General features: G+C 47.0%; 1 pseudogene; it reads left to right on the forward strand.

The window, feature by feature from the left end:
* The first annotated feature begins 16,787 nt into the window (after positions 1-16,787).
* LOC142457222 (DNA-binding protein RFX5 pseudogene) lies at positions 16,788-18,608 on the forward strand (annotated as a pseudogene).
* The last annotated feature ends 3,715 nt before the right edge of the window (positions 18,609-22,323 follow it).

Below are 22,323 nucleotides of genomic sequence, written 5' to 3' on the forward strand. Positions count from 1 at the left end.
ACAGTCTGATTTTCAAATGAACTGCTCTCCTTTCATTTAACAATAATTGATTGGCCCGGAAGGGCCGAGTGTGGACTCTGATGGTTGGAAGACATTTGAGGTAGCTGTGGCCCCAGGAGACGTGGGCTCTGAGAGATGCCAGGGAGGCCAAGTGGGCAGCGCTCCAAGGGGTTTGGACACCCACAGCTCAGTGTATGGCTCCATTGGGTCTTCTGGAGCTGCCGCTGGGGCCCTTCTTTGACTAATCGTTTGGTAGCAATATCACTATCTTCAAAGTGAACCGTCCACACTGGATACAAAATCTTTAAGTCATCACCCTCTATGTCCAACTTCTAGATCTGACTTCTGGAATTCTTCATTCCTCAGGAGCACCTTCCAGCATAACCCACGGGTGCCCCAGTGCTCTGCTTTATTGGCCTTGTTGAGGGTTGGGGAGGGGGACTGGAAACTCATGTTGAGCATCAAAAGACAAGAGTCCTTGAGAAGCCAGTCTTGATGGGGTGGGGTCTCGGGGACCAGAGGCTCCTGGGACAGTGGGCTCTGTCCTCTGTAAAGTCTCCTGTTGTGATACTACAGGGCTGTAATTAAATGGCCGAAGCTCTGAAAAAACTTCCTATCGTGCTAATCCAAAATGAAAGTTGCCTGGCCCTGGTGCCCAGAGCCTGCAGACATACATGTTACTAGTCTGGAGGCTCCAGCAGAGAGCACGCACAGTAAAGGGAGGTACCCCACTGACATCAAGTACGCACAGACTCAGCCTTCCATAGTGAGAGGGCGCATCCTTCCCCCCCCAGGCTCCACTCAGCCAGGAAGAGCAGGTCCAAGACCTGCTGCCCGGGGTATGAGACATTCAAACGGGAAGTCTAGGAGGGCTGGAGGTGGCGGGGCTGGAGAATCTGCTTCAAGAATGGCTTCTTTCTTTCTTTTTAAATCATTTTACTGGGGGCTAGTACAGCTCTTATCACAATCCATACATCCATACATCATGTCAAACACATTGTACATATGTTGCTGTCATCATTTTCAAAACATTTGCTTTCTACTTGAACCCTTGGTATCAGCTCCTCATTTTTTCCCTTTCTTCCTTCCACCACCCTCCCTTGATAATTTATAAATTATTTTTTTCATGTCTTATACCGATGTCTCCCTTCACCCACTTCTCTTTCGTCCATCCCCAAGGGAGGGGGTTATATGTAGATCATTGTGATCAGTTCCTCCTTTCTCCCCCCACCTTCCCTTTACCCTCCTGGTACTGCTACTCTCATTATTGGTCCCGAGGGGGTTATCTGTCCTGGATTCCCTGCATTTCTGGATCTTATCTGTGCCAGTGTACGTGCTCTGATCTAGCCGGATTTGTAAGGTAGAATTGGGATCATGATAGTGGGTGGGAAGGAAGCATTAAAGAACTAGAGGAAAGTTGTATGTTTCCTTGGTGCTATACTGCACCCTGACTGGCTCATCTCTTCCTTGGGACCCTTCTCTAGGGGGTTGTCCAATTAGCTAGAGATGGGCTTTGAGTCTCCATTCTGCACTCTCCCTCATTCACATTAATATGATTTTTTGTTCTGGCTGTTTGATGTCTGATACCTTATCCCATCGACACCTCATGATCACACAGGCTGGTGTCCTTCTTCCGTGTGGACTTTGTAGCTTCTCAGCTAGATGGTTGCTTGTTTACCTTCAAGTATTTAAGACCCCGGACACTATATCTTTTGATAGTCAGGCACCATCAGCTTTCTTCACCACATTTGCCTGTGCACCCATTTTGTCTTCAGTGATTGTTTGGGAAGGTGAGCGTCACGGAATGCCAGGTTATTAGAACAAAGTGTTCTAGGATTGAGGGAGTACTTCAGTAGTGGCCCAATGTCCATCTGCTACCTTACTACTTAACATATAAATATATGTACATAGATCTATTTCTCCATCGTCATATATAAATATATTTACACATGTACATGCCTATATTTGAACCTCTATAAGTGGTCTTTGCCTCCTAGCTCTTTCCTCTGTTTCCTTCACTGTCCTCTTGTAGAGATGGCATCTTTCAACTCCCAACTTGTCTGTCTATTTGTCTCTGCTTTTGCCCAGAGCATGGAGTCATTGGCGGCACAGAGGTAGAATTCTCGCTGTCTTGGAGGCGGGGGCGGGGGGCCAGGGGCGGGGTGGAGATCTGGCTTGATTCCCAGTGAATGCACTTCAGGGGCAGCCACCCTGCTCCAGTAAGTGGACGCTTGCTTGCTCGCTTTCATGATTCTGAGCAACTTTCTGCTGAGCTTCTAGACCAACACAGACTAGGAAGAAAGGCCTGGAGATCTATGTTGGAAAATCAGCCATGAAGAACCCTGTGGATCACAAGGATACAACTACAACTGATCATGGGGATCTCGCAGAACCAGGAAACAGTTTCATTCAGCTGTGTGTGGAATGGCCTTCCGTGGTGGTAGGAGGACGGTGAGGGGACTGGACAGCAGTCAGTCACAGCAGAGCCGGGCATGGAGCTCAGCCATGCCTCTCCTGCTCGCTGCTGCACATCCACCCACTGAAAACAGCACTGACTCTCCCGTCCTATCAAACGTCTTCTTTTCTAATAGCTTACTGTGCTTTAGGTGAGAGTTTACATAGCAATGGGTTTTCTAATCCATGCTCCATACACACATTGTTCCCTGACATAGGATGCAATTCCTGTAATGTGTCAACACTCCCCCCATTTCCTTCCTCTCTCTATCAGGTTTTTTCTGTCCCTCCTTGTCTTCTCATTTTTGATTTGGGGCAAATGCTACCCTTTTTGTCCCAGTTGATCGATCAAAGAAGCACAGTATTCGTGGGTATTGTAGTTTATTTTACAGTCCTGTCTATTATCTGGCTGAAAGGGGTCTTGGCCTGTCCCACTTCAGCTCAAGAAGCTGTAGTCACTTCCCAAGGTATGGCATCAGACCCTCTGCCTGGGTCTAGGTCTCATGATCTTCCCCGCCTCCTCCAATCTGCATTCGCTCTACATGCGTGCTTGCTTTGCCGCTCTAGTCCCCTCACCTCCTGCCACCACTTCTCGGTAGGAGGAACCTGGTGGCACAATGGTGAGGCACTCAGTTTCTAACCCAAAGATGAGCAGTTCAAATCCATCGGCTGCTCAGTAAGAGAAAGCTAGGCAGTTCGCTTCTGTAAAGATCAAAAAGACAAAAGCAAAACTCCCAACACGCTGCTCATGCATCACATCCCACTGCAGAGATTCCTGCTTTGGAAGCTCTATAAGACAGTTCTACTTGATCTTATAGGGTTGCTAGGAGTCGGAATTGCTCATAAAAATTAGCAATATTTTCATTCTATCTTTGTTTTTGTTCTCTTCTATTAAATGGCACTCCAACCCCAAGCCCAAACTCCTTGCTGGTGGAGTCCCTTCGCACAGAGAGGTGGTGAGTTTGAACTTCTGACCAGGGCTCCTTAAAATGATGCTCCTGACTCTGCTCAACTCAACTCCCTGCCATCAAGTCAGTTCTGACGCACCACAGCCTACAGAACAGGGTGGAATTGTCCTTGTGGATTTCCAAGGCCTCGTCTTTCTCCCATGGAGCAACTGGTGGGTTTGAACTGCTGGCCTTGCTGTTAGCAGCCCAACATTTAACCCACCACACCAGCCAGGGATCCTTTAAAATGGCACAAAATGTGCCTATGGCATGAGTTGCTTTTCGTGAGGATTCAACGAGAACAATGCATGTGTCACAGTGCCGGCCCTTATACTTTATATCCAACGATATAAGATTGCATATCATTTGCCTACTTGACAAATAGCACATTTTTCAGACAGCTCAACATTGTTCGTTGTGCCCTTTTAATTTTTTTGGATGGCACCTTTTGTGTTTGCTGGTTGCTTGTTCTTTAGTTGGCACCGTTCTGCTTGGCCTTGGCCCTGTGCCACCATGCACGGTGGTGAGTGAAGTGGTAAGGGCTGTGCCAGGGCCACTGAGTAGCAGTTCCAGGAGACCGCATTGGCTCAACAGGAGTTTTCTAACCAGGAGCGAGCTGCCTCCACCCGAAGAGCTCCCTGTTCCTGGAAAGAATTCTACTCCAGGCCAACTATCACCTGGGGAGCACCTAGCACAGTTTCAGCACTGTCCCCTGTGGGAAGAATTATTTTTTTCCTTCCTTTGAACATTTGGATGATGGTTTTATAGAGAACAGTAGTTTCTTATGCAATGATTCACATGCATTTTGCTTCGAGACCTTAGCTGTAAGCCACTCAATGTAACAGCTTCTTCTACATTCCTCCCTGGGCTCCCTGTCTCCACGTCCCCATCTGTCTGCCCCCTGCTGCCTCCTGAACTTGGCTTTTGGGAAAATGCTGCCTTTTCGGTGTACTCTGGTTGGTAGTTCTGAGGGCATGTTCCTCATGGGGGCTCACTTTATTTTTATTATTTTTAAACAGCTTTATTGGCACTTCATCCACGTATACAGTCCAGCAGTTCAATTGTGTCCAGAAGAGTTGTACAGTCATCACCACAATCAATCTTCTTCCTTGTACTCATTGCTATTAGTGTTGTTGTTATTATTATTATTTTTAATTTTGATGAAAATATACGGAACAAAACATCCTGTAGTTCAATAGCTTCTACATGTATCATTCAATGCCATTGATTATACTCTTCATGTAGTGTAACAATTATTGATATCATCTTCCAAATTATTCTCCCACCATTAACAAACTCAGCCCCCAAGCCAACACTCTTCCTCCTAATATCTGTCAACTTTAGTTTCTTTTAATTTTTTAGTAGCTTTCGTGGTATAAAATTCACATATCACGCACTTTCATAGTTAAGTCACTTTCAAAAAGAGTTGTGTATGCATCATTACAGTTAGTTCTAGTGCTTTCTTTCCCCTCCTGCATCGATTGTTTGCTCCCCAACTTCCCTCATCCTCCCTATCCCATCTCCCCCCCCCCCCATGCCTTATCGACCATTGCATCCGTTACTGTGTCCAGTAACTCCTTCTGCACTTCATGAACTGGGAAACCTAGCAAAACATACAAAGCAAAACCAACACGAAACAGGAGAAAAGAATAATAACATAAGGATAAAGATAAAAATAAAGGATAAGAGAGAAAAGACCACAAACAATATTCTTAAAAACCAGAGAAGACATTTCTGTTGTGGAACAAGTGGTAAATATTTAAGCCTAAAGCCAATTCAGGTTGGGACAAGAGGAAGGCCAATTGACCAAGTATCCTATTATACCCTGGTTCAGTCCTCCATAATCAAGTTTACAATAGTCTCTGTCTGCCTGATGGTACAGCTAAAGTTTGACTCCTTCGTCTGTGGCTCGAGGGGATCTGCCAGTGGCCTAATCTGACCAGATACTCTGGAGACGGGTCTTGGGCTCCCACTGTCCTCCAGAGCCTTCTACAAATTGGGTGCTCACAATTTAAGCTCTGATACTTTTCCCTGTATCATGTTTGGATTTTGTTATTGTCATCTTTGGATCCCACAGGCTGATGTGCTTCTTCAATACGGACTTAGTTGATACCTAGATGGCTGCTTGTTTGTTTGGTTTTTGTTTTTTTTCAGGGTTTTAAAGCAAGCTCTGGCTAGTTTTGTTTATTTCTGGTTTGTTTTAAAATTAAACCATTTATTTTTATTTTAATAAATCATTTTATTGGGGACTCTGATAGCAATCCATGCATCAATTGTATCAAGTACATTTGTACATATGTTGCCATCATCATTTCCAAAACATTTTCTTTCTACTTGAGCCCTTGGTATCAGCTCCTCTTTTTTATCCCTCCCTCCCCCACCCTACCACCCTCATGAACCCTTGATAATTTATAAATCAATTTTCTTATCATATTTTACACCATCTGCTGTCTCCCTTCACCCACATTTGTTTTTCTCCTCCTGAAGGGTGGCAGTTGGGGTTTTAAGATGACCATTGGGATCAGTTCCCCTTTTCTCCTCCTCCTCCTGCCTCACCTTCCCCTACCCTCATGGTATCACTACTCTCATGATTGGTCCTGAGGGGTTGTATGTCCTGCATTCTGTGTGTCGAGAGCTCTTATCTGTATCAGTGCACAGGCTCCAGTTTAACCGGATTTGTAAGGTAGAACTGGGGTCATGATGGAGGTGTGTGGGTGAGGGGGAAGGAAGCATTAAATAACTAGAGGAAAGTTGTGTGTTTCATCGGTGCTATATTGCACCCTGGCTGGCTCGTCCCTTCCTTGCGACCCTTCTGTGAAGGGATGTCCAATTGTGTACAGATGGGCTTTGGGTCTCCACTCTGATGCCTGATACCTCTGGCCAGTTTTATTGGGAGAAAAGAGGGCAGGATTTCTTTTCGCCCTCAGCTCTGGCACGTTCTCACGTGATCAGCACCCCCGGGTCGACCATGGCCGTGTGCACGCTCTGCAGGACTTGTCGCCCATGTTACGGCCACTGCAGTGACGGCCACCGGTGTGGGCCGACGTGGTGCAGTACTCGATTTCGGGTTTCCTCTAGGCTGGGCGGTCATTGGCCACAATGACCAGTTTCACTCTGCCCTGCCCGACCATCTTCAGCGTCTGCTTGTGGCCCAGCATGTATTTCCCATTTTTCACGAGTTGAAGCCCGGAGTTGATGGACTCCAGCGACTTTTCTGTCTTCTTTGCTGCCCCATCTTCCAGTCTTAGGTGTGGGGTTCCCCAGCCAAGAGCAGCCGTCCAGATGGCCGAGAAGGGAGAAACAGCTGATGGCAGCTTGAATACAAGCCCTTCAGACCGCACACACTATCGCAATTGTTAGCTGGCCGCCAGCGCTTTCTTCCCACACTGTGCTGGAGCAGCCTTCTCTTCCGTGATCGCTTCGTGATGGGCAGGATCGAGTAGGACCTTGTTACCAGAAATCACTGTGCCTGGATTGGGCATAGAATTCAGTGGGTGCCCAGAATCCATCTGTTTGTCCACGGGTTACAGACCACTCTGGTTTACTTTGGTGGTTACAGATGACTCTGGTTTACTTATGACAAAAACCAAGAAGAAGAAGAAAAACAACAAGAAAACAACCCTCCCCCCAACTAAAAATAAAACAAACAGAACAGAAAAACATCACTCCCCTGGGGCACAGGGCGATTTCATTGATAACATCAATAATTCATCTAATGGCTTATAACGGTAAGGTACTCCTGATAGGAAGAGTTTATTGAGTATATTTCAGCTGCGAGCTGCAGTCCTTGAGTTGCTGCTTTGTGCAGATTGATTTCTTAATTGATGGAGCTCTGTTTACATTGAGCATGGGGGTTAGTGCTAGGGGAAATTTCCTGTAACATTCTTTACATTAACATTCTTTTACCTATTAGATTAATACCTATCGTATTAATGCAAGGGGAGCATTGATGTATTACATATATGGTGACTCTGGGTCTCCGTTCATTGGATACCCACTAAGCCAGGGGCCCCACCCAAGGTCCAATGACAACCATTTCCACAGTCTTGTCATGAGCACGCTTTGTTTCCTCTCCCAACAGGGAAATTCAGTCCTAAATCTAAGGGTACGGGTAGTTTTGAGGTAGGGCCCAGTCCATTCAGTTGAGCTTCCACATGGAGTCCTTCTGGTGTGGCCCTTGGGGCATGCCATGCTCCCTGTAAGGCCAGCGTCTAAGGTCATTATCGTGCTTAGTCCATGGTGTGGTTCACTGAGGGCTGGGGGAAAGCGTGTTCAAAGGGTCTACCCAGGAACAGAGAACTGGGTTTTTTCTCCCCTTAGCTTTCCTACAATTGCTATGTAGCACCCCTTCCCGACGTGAGGTTCCTCCTCCCCATTTACCACCATACCCACAATCAGAAACGTGTTTCCTCTGAAATACTGATGCTCCCCTCCCCTGGTGATTTTCCAGTGAGATTCTCCTCTAATTCCTATTGGGGGAGGGGGGACGGGGCACCTTTATAGGTCTGTCTGTTCTTTGACTAAAAGGGTATCTCTAGGTGTGGGTTCAGTTCCAGGTCTGAGAGGTTTTTAGGAGCCATAGGTGCTACCAGATTGGTAAACCCGGTCTTTTTTAATGATTCTGAATTTTACCCAGCATTTTTTACCCACTCTGTCCAGGGCCTTCTGTGTGATCCTGATAAAGGTGGTTATTGGGTAGCTGGGCACCATCTAGTCCCTCTGGTCTCCGTCTGGTGGAGGCTGTGGCTCCTGTAGTCCATTAATCTTTTGGACCAATTCAAGGACCAGCTTCCTTGAATCTTTGACTTTCTTCACTGTTCTTGGCTCCAGACAGGATCCAAGAGGGCTGGATCTTAGAGGGCTGCGTGCCAGCTTTTAAGACCCCAGAAGTTATTCACCAAAGCAGGATATAGAACATCACTTTATGTGGATCAATATATTCCCTGAGACAATGGTTTAAAACCCTCAAGTGCTGTGACTCAGTCCCTCATGGTGATTATGTCTAACAAGTTTGCATAATTTTATGCCCTGTATGCTAAACTGTTTACCTGGACATATTTGCAGCACATACATATACATATGTAGAAATATTATATGCGAGCCATATCACATTGGCTATACTCTCATACATAATTTGAATGAATTAATATTCATTAATTAATGTTCTCTATTTTATTCCTTTGGGTTCTAATATCCATTGAAATGGCTACACAGAAATTCACAGACAAAATTCATGACTGAAGGGTTTATTAAGGAAATTAACAAGTTGTAAGGCAGGAAGAAATGCTCAGGGTGGTTGTTTCCCAGAACATGTTACATGTTACAAAGTTTCAGGTTTGCTAATAAATGTCCAAAGGCGTACACCACTCTGCTCTCAGCCTTAACCAGAAGGCATTCAGCTCAAGTTCTGGAGGTCAGCAAACCCAGCTCCCTGAATGAAGTGCCTACAGGCACCCTACTCCAATAAGCCTCACCCAGAAGACCCTCAGCTCCACTTCCACGAGTCAGCAAATCCAACTTCCCCAATTAAGCACCGAGGGGCACCCCACTCTGCGAGCCAGCCTCCTGCGCAAAAACATTCGTCTGTGGATGGGGAAGTCCATCATTCTATTCCATGCTCTGCCTCCTGGTTCTGCTGGTGCTCCTCTGAAGGTACAGCTGTCACCTGGATCCAAAGGTTCACTGTGCAGGAACCTCGGGTCCAGAGGACTTGCTCCCCTCTGGTTCTTGTTGATAATGAGATCCCTCTCCTGCTTCTCAGAGGGCTCATTTTATACACAGCAGGATTCCACTCCAGGGAACCTTTACCCAATTACTCACAGATGAATCCTCTGAGTCTCTTCCTCCACCCTATTACCAGACCCGTGCAGGGAAAGGTCTTTTGGTGGAGTTAGAGACTTTAGTTAGAAGAGCCATATTAAATAATTCACTGCCCCTGCACCATTGCAGACCCGCTCATCGTACATCTCCTTACCTACATATCCATTTATAACATGCTGATTATTACTGCTATGGAATGACTGGGCAGGAAATAGTTTCCTCTTGTTACATTTTACTCGTGTATACCTCCCACTGGCTTCCTTTGCCTTGGCCATGCTATGCTGACCTGCCGCTCCCAGTGTTTTGCCTTCTCCTGCGCCAAAGTTAATCCAAATCTGCTCTCTAGTTAATGACTTTCCCTCCATCCCCCCGTGACGCTCGGAGAATATTTCTTTCTCCATGGAGACTTTTTCTTGCCTCTTTATAGTAGTGTTCTCACACAATGTCTGTCCTTTTGTGATTGAAGGATGACGGGATGTCGTCTCAGGTACTTTGGCCATGTTGTCAGGAGAGAACAGTCGCTGGAGAAGGACATCATGTTGGGTAAAGTGGAGGGCAGCGAAGAAGAGGAAGGTCCTCGAGACGATTGGCACAGTGGCTGCAACAACAGGTCAAGCCTAGAACGACTGGGACGATGGCCCAGACGGAGCAGTGTTTTGTTCTGTGGTGTACTGGGTCGCTATGAGTCAGAAGCAACTCAATGGCACTCAGTGTGTTAGTCTGAGAAACTAAAGAAACAAATCCAGAGACACCCATGTGTATGAGAAAGAGCTTTATATAGAAGGGTAATTGTATATTAAGAAAACATCCCAGCCCAGTCCAAATCAAGTCCACAAGTCCAATATTAGACCATATGTCCAATACCAGTCTATAAATTCCTCTTCAGACTCATGCAACACGTGCAATAACACTGAATGCAGGAAGATCACAGGCCAGGGGGTGGAAAGTCTTGTGGATCCAGTGGCAGTGGAAGCAGCACAGCACTGCCGTGGGTCTACACATGACTCCTCCAGCCCCAGGGCTCTGGCTCCATAGCATAGCTCCATGTGGCTTGTCAGCAGGAAGACAAAGCAGAGAGAGATAGTCCGTCTGACCTCTAGTGAGCTATTTATCTCCAAATGAGCCTCCAAATGAGCTGTGACTTGATTGACACCCTTTTAATATCATCAGGTTGACACCAGATTATGTAACTATCAAAGGCACCTACCAACAACAACAACAATTTCACTCAGTAGCATGTCCTCCAGGTTCATTCTCCCTCCCCCGCCCCAGGTGCATTCTTGTGAGCCGTTTTGTGGCTCCATCGCTATCCTATATGTCAGAAGAATTTCTATCCTCCAGGAGAAGCTAGCCAACAGAGCCTCTAGAGTTTCTTCCTGCTTCATGATGTCATGGGCACAAGGATACTGCCTGCCGCCTGCCACGCAGAGTGTGGTCCTGGGACCTGCAGCATCAGCACCAGCTGGGCGCTGGTGAGAAAGGCAGAGCCTCAGACATCACCCTAGGACTATGGGAGGAGAACCTGCATCGCCACAATTTCTGGTGATTCATTGCACGTTGCCGTGTGAGAGGCATTGCTCTTATCATCCCCCAATAACCTCCTCTCTTCTCACCAGTAACTCCTGTTCTAGACTGACAAGAGCTAGATGTTTAAGGGCTTAGTTGGAGTGTATAAAAAACAAACAAACAAACAAACAAACAAACCCCACAGCCCTCAAGTCAATTCTGACTCACAGTGACTCTAAACAGGTTTCTGAGGCTGTAAATCTTCCCAGGAGCTGACAGCCTCATCCGTCTCCCTCAGAGCAGTTGGTGGGCTTGAACTGCCAACCTTGTAGTTAACAGCCCAATGCTTACCCAACAGTGCCACTCAGGAACTTTTTGGAAGTTATGAACTTAGGGAAGAGTATCGATCTAAAATTAATGGAATAAAAATCAATACAAAAATAAAACAAAAAATGAACACAAAGAAAAGGAAAAACAAAAAAGGTAACTAAAATTGTGATCACAAATGATTCAGGATTCGAATAAAGCTGGCTGAGGGCTCTAGGTCATTCCTGGACATTGCTCAGACTCAAGGGCCATCTGTGGGTTGGGGCCTGGGTGAGGAAAGGGTCCACGAGGGCTCAGGGCCAGTCTCAGAGTGCCCTTCTGTGCCCACAGAGCGTAGTCCCTCCAACAAAATAAGTCTCCCTGGCTGGCCGGGGCTTCCTGGGAGCTTGCTGCAGGCTGAAGGGAGCTCACTGGGATGAGGAGTCTCTTTTTGTGGGAGGGCAGAGGGAGGCCTACGTGAGCTCTGGCAGGCTCGAATTCTGAGTCACAGTGCTGCAGCGTGGAGGGCGGGATGCCAGTCAGTCACATCGTCAGTAGGCATTTGTGCATGGAATCAAACATCATCAGGTTAATCTGTGCGGTGATGAATTGGGGTGGGAGCCATGCGAGAATCACGTGGTAAGGGTGCTCCCCCGGGCTGGGCTGCAGCCTGATCTGAGAATACCGAGGCACGGAGCTGAAGGCCTCTGCAGGGTCCAGAGGCAGATGACGGGAGGTTATGGATTGTCTCCCCTCTGTCAGGCTCTTGCAGGGGTGGGCATATGGCACCCCTGCCCCCTGTCCTTCAAGGAGCTGTTGGTCCGGCGGCGGGACGGGACGGGGGTGTGTGTGCTGGATAAATGCCTACATGGCTCTGAAATAAGGCGGTGGTCCCCAGAAAGCGTGGCTCGGTGTGCCTGGTGGCTTCACACTGTCACCAGAGTAAGTGTGTCTCCGTCTCAGGGAGCCTCCTGAAGAAGTCCTGCTCCCGAAAGGATGCTTCTGAACTTGACCAGGGCCTCCCACAGACAAGGCCTGGACAAGGTCTCACCACTTGCCTGCTTTCCAGTGGCTTCTTTTAAACATTCGTTCCAGCTATTGGCTTTTCAGAGTAGAACTTTTGTAAGTTTCCAGCGGATTTCCTCATTCTCACTTGTATTATTCCCAATTGTTTTTCATTTTTACAAAAATTAGAAGATATTTTTTCCTTATTAAATAGTCTCATTTTAAGTCTTATCCTTTCAAGTCTTTTAAGCTTTCTGGCTTCCTTGTGCACATCTTTTTTAATGATCTGGTGTTTTTGTGTTGGTTCCCTGTAATTTCAAAATTCTATTTTTCTGACTAGAAAAGTGTAAGGAATTTTCAATATGACATGTTTGGAAAATAGAAGAAAGAAGAAAATTAAAAGAGTCCTTTCAGTACCCTTGAGAGTCATAGAGGCATCTAGGATAGAGTAGAAAGGCTTCTGAAGCCATCATCTTCACAGAATCAAATCACATCCTTCTCCCATGGAGCAGCAAGGGGATTTGAACCTCCAACCTTTCCATTAAGCTGAGCGCATAATCAGGGCCCCACAAGTGAGAATCAGCTCAATGGCACAGCACCCAGGTTACCTACTGCTGCTATTTCATTACGTTCTCCTCAACCATTTTCTTTTTTAATTTATAAATACTTGTATGCATCTCTTTAACCCTTTTATCTACAAAAGGTGGGCTGCAAATATTTTTCTGTGATTTGGTATTTATTGAAAATATTTTGGGGGTTATTTTGTCACTGCAAAACTAGCATATGCTTGCTGTGAAAATGTCTAACAATACTGACAGGATTACAGCAAGCAGGGAGTCCTTCTCCCTCCCAGAGCCACCTGGTTGGTAACAGCTGGGGGCTGGAGGCTGCTCAAAGGTGCTTTGGAATAAAGGCCTGGTGATTGACTTCTGAGAAGCCAGCTGCTGAAATCCCCACAGGCGCAATCCTAAGCTGATCACCATCGGGTGTCAGGAGTGACACCAACCCAATGGCAGCTGGCTCACCCCCCACCCCTGTCCCTGCTAAGATCCCAACCCAGAGGTAACCACTGTGTATACATCCTTCTAGACTTTCTAAATGTATTTCCCTAAATATTGTAACCAGTGGTTCTACCAGACTCACGATTTGCAACTTGCCTTTCTCTTTCACAAGGCACCATGAGCTTTTCTGAGGTTAAGCCCTGAGTGGGGTCGAGGTGGACTTTTGAAAGGACAACAGCCAGGGTGAGGCTATGGCCCCACACCTGGCACCCAGGAAGGGGAACTTGCCAGTCATGAAGAAAGATCCCAGAAGAAACTGCTTGTGTGGACCAGAGGCAAAGAGGATTAAAACCCTGTTTCAGGATTGCCTGGGCAAATGCCTGATACCAGAGCCATCTAGATTTGAGAACCAGCACAAAATGTGTGCTCTGGTGCCTCCCTCCTCTGCTTTATTTCCCTACAAGTACTGCAGGGTATGGTTTCAGCCAGCAGTGCCAGGTGACGGCAGGCGGGGGTGTTCCCATGTGACTTTCCAGAATCCTGGTGCCCTCTCAGGAGAAGCTAGGAGAGCCAGTCTGTTCAGGTTGGAGATCTACCAGGAAGGATATTTTGTTGTGGTGATGGTTGTTTCATTTAAAGTCTCTTGGATGCCATTGCAATGATGATCACAACTAACCTTTACATAATTACAACGAACATGCACAGTTCTGAATATATGCTTTATGTATACCAACTGATTTAATTTCTCCAACAACCTGGGAAGACAGACAGGATTGTAATCTGATTTTAACTTAGTAGGATCGTACAGATAAGAAAACGATCGGAAATCGGGCAGTCCACATTTAAGCCCTGCTCTTCACATAAGTGCTACAGGTAGAGAAACGACCTGGATATCAGGACTGAACCATTGGATTTGAAGGCTGACAACCATAGTCCTGAGGGACATCCAGGTCAACTGGCAGCATCTTGTGCCTAATGGAAGGACATGCTCAGCATATGGGGTAGTTACATTATCTGTTGTCAATTTGAGACTTGAGTGAAGGGGTGGCGTTTAGTCTGTCAATCAGATCGCAGCTTGATGACCTCATTCAGAGGTGCTCAGGAGATAAATAGCTCGCTGGAGGCGGGACACACACACACACACTCCCTGTGCCAAGACATTACTGAGGATGAGCCTCATGGAGCTACACTGGTGCAGTCAGAAATCAGAGAGCTGGAGAAGTCATGTGGAGACCCACACCAGTGCTGGGATGCTTCTACTACCACTGGATCCACAAGACTTTCCATCCACTGGCCTGTGATCATCCTGTATTTGGTGTCATTGCATGTGTTGCAGGAATCTGAAGAGGACTTTAGAGAGTGGTATCTGACAAATAGGCTAATGTCTGGACTGGGCTAGGCTGTTTTCCCAATACTCAATTGCTCTTGTATTTGAAGTTCTTTCCTATACACATATGAGTCTCTATGAATTTGTTTCTCTAGTCTATCCAGACTAACACACACTGGCTTGATTGCTTTGGAGGTCTGAAGAATGGCACCATGTCTCATCACCAGTAATGACCTTGCAGAAAGTCTGGGTCAATTCGGAGCTGTTCTTTCAAAGCTCAGCATGTTTCCATTCAACACTCTTTTTCCTGGTCAGTTTCAGGACCCAAGGCACAAATTTGCCAGCGACCCTTCTCATTCTTAAATCTTCCTTTACAATTCACTGATAAAATCCAGATAACTTCCTCATCTCTTCAATGGTCTTGGAGCACAAGTACCTGAATTTTGTCAACATTTTTGTCTCTTTGGAATGTTGACAGATATCTAGAATGATGTTTATCATCAACTGATATTTTACCTTTTATGAAATGAGAAAACCACTGTACACTTGAGTTTTCCCATAGCACTGTCCTTGTAAGCTGTGTTCAACATCATAACAGTTTCTGCAGCATTTTTCCCAAGCAGGAAACAAACTTTCACAGCTGCACTGTTCTCTTAAATCAGCCACCCCATAAAACAAAGTTAGAGTGAAACTTCTTTTATGAAAAATTCGCTGTGACCAGAGAGAACCTTCCCAGGAGACACCACTGGGTACACTAACTCAGAGCGAGTTGCTTGATGCTCGCATAAAGGGGAAAATGCATACCACCAAAGCTCTGCCCTATGGAGCCTTTTCCCAGTTTTTTTGGGGGGGGTACCCGCTCATATTAACAGCATGGCTGCAGCAATGGGCTCAAGTGTAGAGACAATGGTGAGGATGGAGCGGGCCTGGGCAGTGTCTTGTTCTGTTGTGCTCTAGTGGTAGGACCGACTTGGTGGTACATAACAACGATAGATCCTAAAGATAATGTTTTACATCCTAGTCTGCTAAATAGCATCTAGGGTCTGAAAAACTTGCAAGTGGGCATCTAAGAAGCAACTGTTGGTCTCTTCCTGCCTGGAGAATAGGAGTCCTGTGTTAGACAGGGTTCTCTAGAGAAACAAAACCTAAATTCTAATAATTATATATATATTAATACAGATAGATATATAACGTAAGGAATAAGCAGTTAATTAAATTATAAAGCAGTACAAATGGCTCAGTGCAACTCACTCCGTGAGAGAGTTGTGAGACACTGGCAGTCCTTCAAGTCTTGAGGGCCGCCAGGTAGTCCTCTATAGAGCAATTTAGGCTATCTGGGCACAGGCAGCAAACAGCAAGGCAGGGCACAGTCAGCCAGATGTAAATTCCAATTGTGTAGTGAAGCAAGTCTTGAAGGAACCTCAAATTACAGCGACACAGTCCATGGGTTAGGTTTCCCACAGGTAGTGTGACTTGCAAATTGAGGCACAGAACAAGCAAGGCAGCCGCATACTGGTCCGGTGATCAAAGAGCAAACAACAAGAAAGGCGAGGCTCGCCAAACCATTTATCTCTCTGCCCTTCAATTAATCCCACACATGTTTATCAGCCAGTTTGGCACAAAAAACTAACTACCAAGAAAACCAAAGCCTCAAGGAAGCAATTAGTCCAATGGAAGAATGGCCCATTAACAAAAAAAGCCTGTTCTAACCTGAGACCAGAAGAACTAGATGGTGCTCAGTTCCCACTACCAACCACTCTTAAAAATTTTATTCTTGTTTTGTTTATCTTTAATCATTTTATTAAGTGCTCATACAACTCTTATCACAATTCATACATACATCAATTGTGTAAAGCATATTTGTACATTCATTGCCCTCATCATTCTCAAAACATTTGCTCTCCACTTAAGCCACTGGCATCAGCGCCTCATTTTCCCCCCTCCCTCCCTGCTCCTCCCTCCCTCATGAACCTTTGATAACTTATAAATTATTATTTTGTCATATCATGCCCTGTCCGACATCTCCCTTCACCCACTTTTCTGTTGTCCATACCCCAGGGAAGAGGTCACATGTAGATTCTTGTAATCTGTTCCCCCTTTCCAACCCACTCTCCGTCTACCCTCCCAGTATGGCCACTCTCACCACTGGTCCTGAAGGGATCATCCACCCTGGATTCCCTGTGTTTCCAGCTCCTATCTGTACCAGTGTACATCCTCTGGTCTAGCCAGACCAACCACTCTTAAGAATAGAAAATAATAGAATGGATTTTTGAAAAAAGCCAAAAGAAAAATATCAGACATTGCTCTGAAAGAGACTAGAGGAGATTCAGGAAAAAAGAAAATAAAGCAACGCACGAGCCGGCCGAGCCAGGACCGTGGGGCTGGGCTGGAGTGAAGGTGGCTACGAGCCCTCGTGCTGGGATGACAGAAGACGAACCTGATTCTAAGAGCCCGAAGGCTGGGGGGAGGGCTCCCCGAGGGCCCCCCCCCAGGTAATGCGGAGGCGGGTGAGCCCACCACCCTTCTTCAGAGGCTCCAAGCTACCATTTCCAAGGCCTTGCGAACAAAGTGGAGGGGATTCTGCAAGATGTACAGAAATTCTCAGACAACGACAAGCTGTATCTCTACCTTCAGCTCCCCTCAGGGCCCAGCACTGGAGACAAAAGCTCAGAGGCCAGCACACTCAGCGACGAGGAGTATATGTATGCTTATAAGTGGATCCGCAACCACCTGGAAGAGCACACAGACACCTGTCTGCCAAAGCAAACTGTGCACGAGCCTCGCCTGTTGCAGCCCACTCAGCACAGCCAACTTTGGCAAAGCCATCAGAGAGATTTTCCCTGACATCAAGGCCCAGAGGCTGGGTGGCCAGGGCCAGTCCAAATATTGCTACAGTGGCATACGAAAAAAGCCCATGGTATGTATGCCACCCCTGCCCGGACTTGACCTGAAGGGCCCCGAGAGCCCAGAAATGGGCCCAGAAGTGACCCAGGCACCGCGGGATGAACTGGTAGATGCAGCCTGCGCCCTGACCTGTGACTGGCCAGAGCCAATCCTGAAACGGTCCTTCAGTTCCATCGTAGAGGTCGCCCGCTTCCTGCTTCAGCAGCACCTCATCTCTGCCAGATCCGCCCATGCGCATGTGCTCCAGGCCATGGGGCTTGCTGAAGAGGATGAACATGGCCCCCGAGAACGGTTATCGAAATCCAAGAGCGGTGTAGAGAACCTGGAGGGCGGAACCCGAAGAAATCAGAGGGACCAGCCCAGCCTTCCAAGGAATTGGAAGCCCGGGCTGGGCCTGGCCCCCTAGGGCGTGGAGAACGGGAGAAGAGTGTAGTCGAGAGCCCGGCCCCAGCAGCCAGTGACCCCCAAGCTAAGTCCCTGGTGGCTCGACTCCCTCTGCTCCTCCCCCGGACCTCTTGCTCACATATCCAGTCAATTCGAGTCTCTCCACCTATTCTGGCCCCAAGCTCTCTCAAGGCCCCTTAAAAGTGGCTACATTGCCTTTGCCCAGCAGGGCTGGGGTTCCTCAGGCGGCAGTGCCCATCATTAGCATGACCTTACCAGCTACCCCGCCTTTTCCTGGGACTGGTGAGCTCCACCTGTGGGTCTCCCTCAGCCCGAAGCATGGAGAACAGGGAGGTAGGCACAGCCAGCGACCCGGGACCCCATGACAAGGGCGTCAAGAGGACCGCTGAAGGACCTGTGAGGGAGGCCAGGGGGCAGGGCCTGCCAACAAAAGCAGCGAAGCAGGATGGAGAGGATGTAGGAGCTGATGCCAAAAGAAGGTGGGGGAGTCCTCGATAAAAATCAGGTGGAAGCTGGGGAAAGGAATTCTACCCCCGGAGAAGTCAGCAGCTGCCCCCGACTCTGCCCGGTCAAGGTTACCACTGGAGACATGGCGCTCTGGAGGGGCAAGCAACTCCTCGGGAGGGTCGGAGGGGACAGGGCTAAAGGGTGAGGCCGAGAGGGGGACAGTGCTTGCCCAGGGTCAGGAAGATGGCGCTATTCCCAAAGGAGTAAGGGGCTCTAGTTCTCGACATGCCAAAGAAGCAGGGGAGAAAATTATTGTCACCCCCAAAGTGAGTGTCATCAAGGGCAGTAGAAGCCCAAAAAGAGGCCCTTCCGTTGGGAAAGGGAGAGGCAGAGAGTGCCACATAGGATAGCAAAGGCTTCAAGGGGCATGTGCTTCCAAGTCCCTTACCCCATGACTGGAAGGACCCCAAAGCAACCCCCTCGTGAAAGGTGGGGAAGAGAATTTAAGTGTGTATACATACATATGTCAACTCTGCCTGCTTAGTAGAAGCCCCTTTGCACTTGCTTCTCATTTGGCCCATTCTCTGTACAGCTGCTGAGTCACCTCGTCTTGCCTCTGACCCCGCCAGCTTGATACCTTTGCCTTCTATGTCACTAACAAAACTCTAGTGACCTTCTTACCTGGATCCCTGTGCTAATCTGTGGGAAGATAGGGCTAGGTAGGATAAGTATGATGGATGTAAAGCTTAGGAATCTTGGTTTTAAATCATAAAAAAACCCAACTCAAACTGGCTTAAGAATCAAAAGGCTTTATTGTCACAGATACCTGTAAACTTCAGAGGTTAGGGTTGGCTCCAGGTGAAGCTTGATCCAGGAGCTCAGTCTATGTCAAAGTACCTAATTTATTTTATTCTTTATGCTCCACTTTCTGTAGGATCACCTTAAGGCCGGCCACCTCGTGACTGCCAGCGCTCCTGGGGTTCCATGTGCCCTCGTTAAGTGGGGGTTCTTTGTGACGGGGCTCCCAGCATAAGCCCTTTAGATCCACTCTGCTCAGGTCAGCCTGAGATATACATCCATCCCTAACCAATCACTGTGGCCTGAGGACGATGCATGCTCATTTGCTTACTCTACACCATGGACTACACTGTGCTTTCTTTAAAAAGGCCAGTCTCTTCAGTCACCAGGCCTAAATGAAAACCGTAAGGGGGGAGTTGCAGAGGAGGATGCTGCTAAGAAAGACAAGTGATCAGCGAGACCTACTGCCTGTATCCATCATAGTCTTCCTCTTGATCGGGTCTCAGAAGGAACAAGAAGGGGGTCACTCCCCTTTAGGGACTCGCTCTCTAGGCTCCGTATGAAGAATGACAGTCCCTTGCTTCCATCTCTTCTCAGAGTGGAGCAGCTTCCCTTTCGTGTTTCTGAACTTCCCTTTTCCCCTCATTACTAGTACACCTCCCCCACCATCTTTCACCAGGACTAGTAAAGCTATTGACTTCCTCTTCATTTCATTAAATTCATTCTGTATCCCCCCCCCAAGAAAAGAGACTAGAGGAGCCCCAAAGACCATTGCCCTGGGTCAATGCCTAACTTGAGACTACAGACCCTTCTTGATGTCAGCATAGCACCATAAAGCAAACACTAACGCCCATGAAGAACATGCTTCCTAGAATAACCGACCACATGCGACTCACAGGACAGCATGTGCCCAAAGCCCAAGATGAGAGGGCAAGGAGGGACAGGAACAAGAAATGAGGAAACCCAGGGACGAAAGAGGGAGAGTGCTGACACATTGTGGGGGTTGCAACCAATGTTAGGGAACTCTTCCTCTGTGGATTATTGATTGGAAAACTAATTGGCTATGGAAACTTCTACTAAAGTTAAGTGTTAGAAAAAAAACCCAACAAATCGGATTGTAACCATGGTGCTACTCTGTCTCCCTTGCTAGTTTGTGTTGGCTTCCGCTGTCTGCATCATCTAGGTTTAACCCTTGGGCTCTTGGAGCAGTTTCATCCTGCACCATGCTGCTAAGGTGCGACACTAGCCGGAGGCTGCAAAGTAATGACCATGCATTGTTCCTGTCAGTCACCTCACAACCTTGCCAGCGCACATTGCCAATGGTCAGTCATGTCACAACCTCGTGAGCATGCATTGTCTTTTGTTTTCTGGTCAGGAGGCCTAACAAGATCTGAACTCACAGATCAGGCCTTGGCTGTCGCAGCCTCATTCAGGACTGTGGAGTAGAAGCTGGATCGAACCAGACATAGAGTATGAGCTGAGGCTGGTCATCTGGAGACATGGAGTAGATAAGCAATCCCTGTGTAAGGTCAGAAGGTGAGGTATGGCCAGTCCCGCCCCAACTTAGCCTGTGAGCTTCGGAGAACTACAGGACAGTGGATGGAGGCAGCCCACAGGAAGATCCCGCATGGGCATGTCCTCTTAACACATTGACCCTACACCCTTCTAAGCAGGGTCCATTTCAAGCTTATCACCTCCTCCCAGGTCGGGCTTGGGAGGGGCTGAGAGGCCTAAGAGAAGCAGAAGTACACACAGAACTAGTGTATTATTTTTACCCACTGCATGACACTCAATCACAAGGCTTTATCTAGTCACGAACATTTAGATTGTCTCTCTTTGTTCTATTAAAAGCAAAGCTGCGGTGAATAAATTCTACTAGCCTCCACTGAGCACTTCATTTTCCCCAGGTCTGCTTTTACATACTCCGGTACGTTGTATAGGTTTTATTACTAGGCAGTGCACGTTTCATGTGCATTGCCCCGCTCCCCGCCCCCTAGGCAGGTTATAGTTGTTATTGGTGGGGACTTGGGATGGCCTTTTAAATGCATACATTGTATTTTGATATTTCCAACTCGGCCACTTTCTCCTCTTGTGCCCAGCTTGGCAACAGTAGGGGTCCTTGTGGGTTAGAAAGACCTGTCCTTTAAGAGTATGGAAGTACTTGCGTACATTTTCTTTTTAAATGTACCTGTTTTTACCCACTCAATGTGATTAAACATTCTGTGTTTGTTTGTTTGTTTGTTTACTGTGAGAGTTCCTTTAGCACACTGTATGTGAAAACTGGACACTGACCACGGAGCACAGAGAAGAATGGATGCATCCGAATGACAGTGTTTATTGAAGAATATGAACATTTCCATGGATGGTCAGAAGAACATGTACATCTGCTTTAAAGAAATGCAGCCAGAATTCCCCTTAGAAATGAGGATGGAGAGGTGCTTACTGCGAACACGTCATCAGGAAGGGACCAGACGTTGCAGAGGGTAAAATAGAGGGTCAGCGAACAAGTGGAAAACCTTCAACCAGAGGGACTGACACAGTGGCTGAAACAATGGACTCAAACGTAATGCCAATTGTGAGCAAGGCACAGGACTGGGCAGTGTACATAGAGTTACCACGAGTCAGAACTAACTCAGTGGCATCTACCAGCCACAACAGAAAGCTCAGCTTGATCACCCAAATTGTTAGCCACTGGAACCGATGAAATGTATTGAGCTGTCTGTCTCCCCTACCATGATGTGAAATCTACCTTGATAATACAACAGATTCTTCTATTTATTGAATCTCTTTTCCAATTTTCTCTCCTGATTCATTGATCTGTTGGTTTATTCCTGGATCAGTACTAGGACTTTATTTCTTATTAGAAAAGCTATAAAGGCTTATTACAGAAAGATCAGCAAACACACAGATGCAAATACATACACACATAATAAGCAAAACTCACTTATGATACCATCTACAGATAAGTATCGATTTTGCCTTGGTGTCTATTGCTGCAAGTGACTTAATTTATGTGAGTGTGTATAGATATATATTCATAAAGTAAGTGCCATACAAACAGTTATGTAAACATTTCATTTTCATGATGTATCAGGAGTGTTATCAGTAAAAAAATAATGCTTCTTTAAAAATTTATTGTGGAATCCCCCAATACAATAGCACCTCGCCCTGCTAAGCAGCCATTGCAAGATACCCATCTTCCCGACATGATCACTGAAGACAGCCGTGTGTGTAAGCAAATGTGGTGAAGAAAGCTGATGATGCCCGGCTATCAAAAAAAGATATAGCGTCTGGGGTCTTAAAGGCTTGAAGGCAAATAAGCGGCCATCTAGCTCAGAAGCAACAAAGCCCACAGAGAAGAAGCACATGGCCTAAGCGAATACAAGGTGTTGAATGGACCATG

Source organism: Tenrec ecaudatus, chromosome 9 (genome assembly GCF_050624435.1).
Source record: "Tenrec ecaudatus isolate mTenEca1 chromosome 9, mTenEca1.hap1, whole genome shotgun sequence".
Classification (NCBI taxonomy): domain Eukaryota; kingdom Metazoa; phylum Chordata; class Mammalia; order Afrosoricida; family Tenrecidae; genus Tenrec; species Tenrec ecaudatus.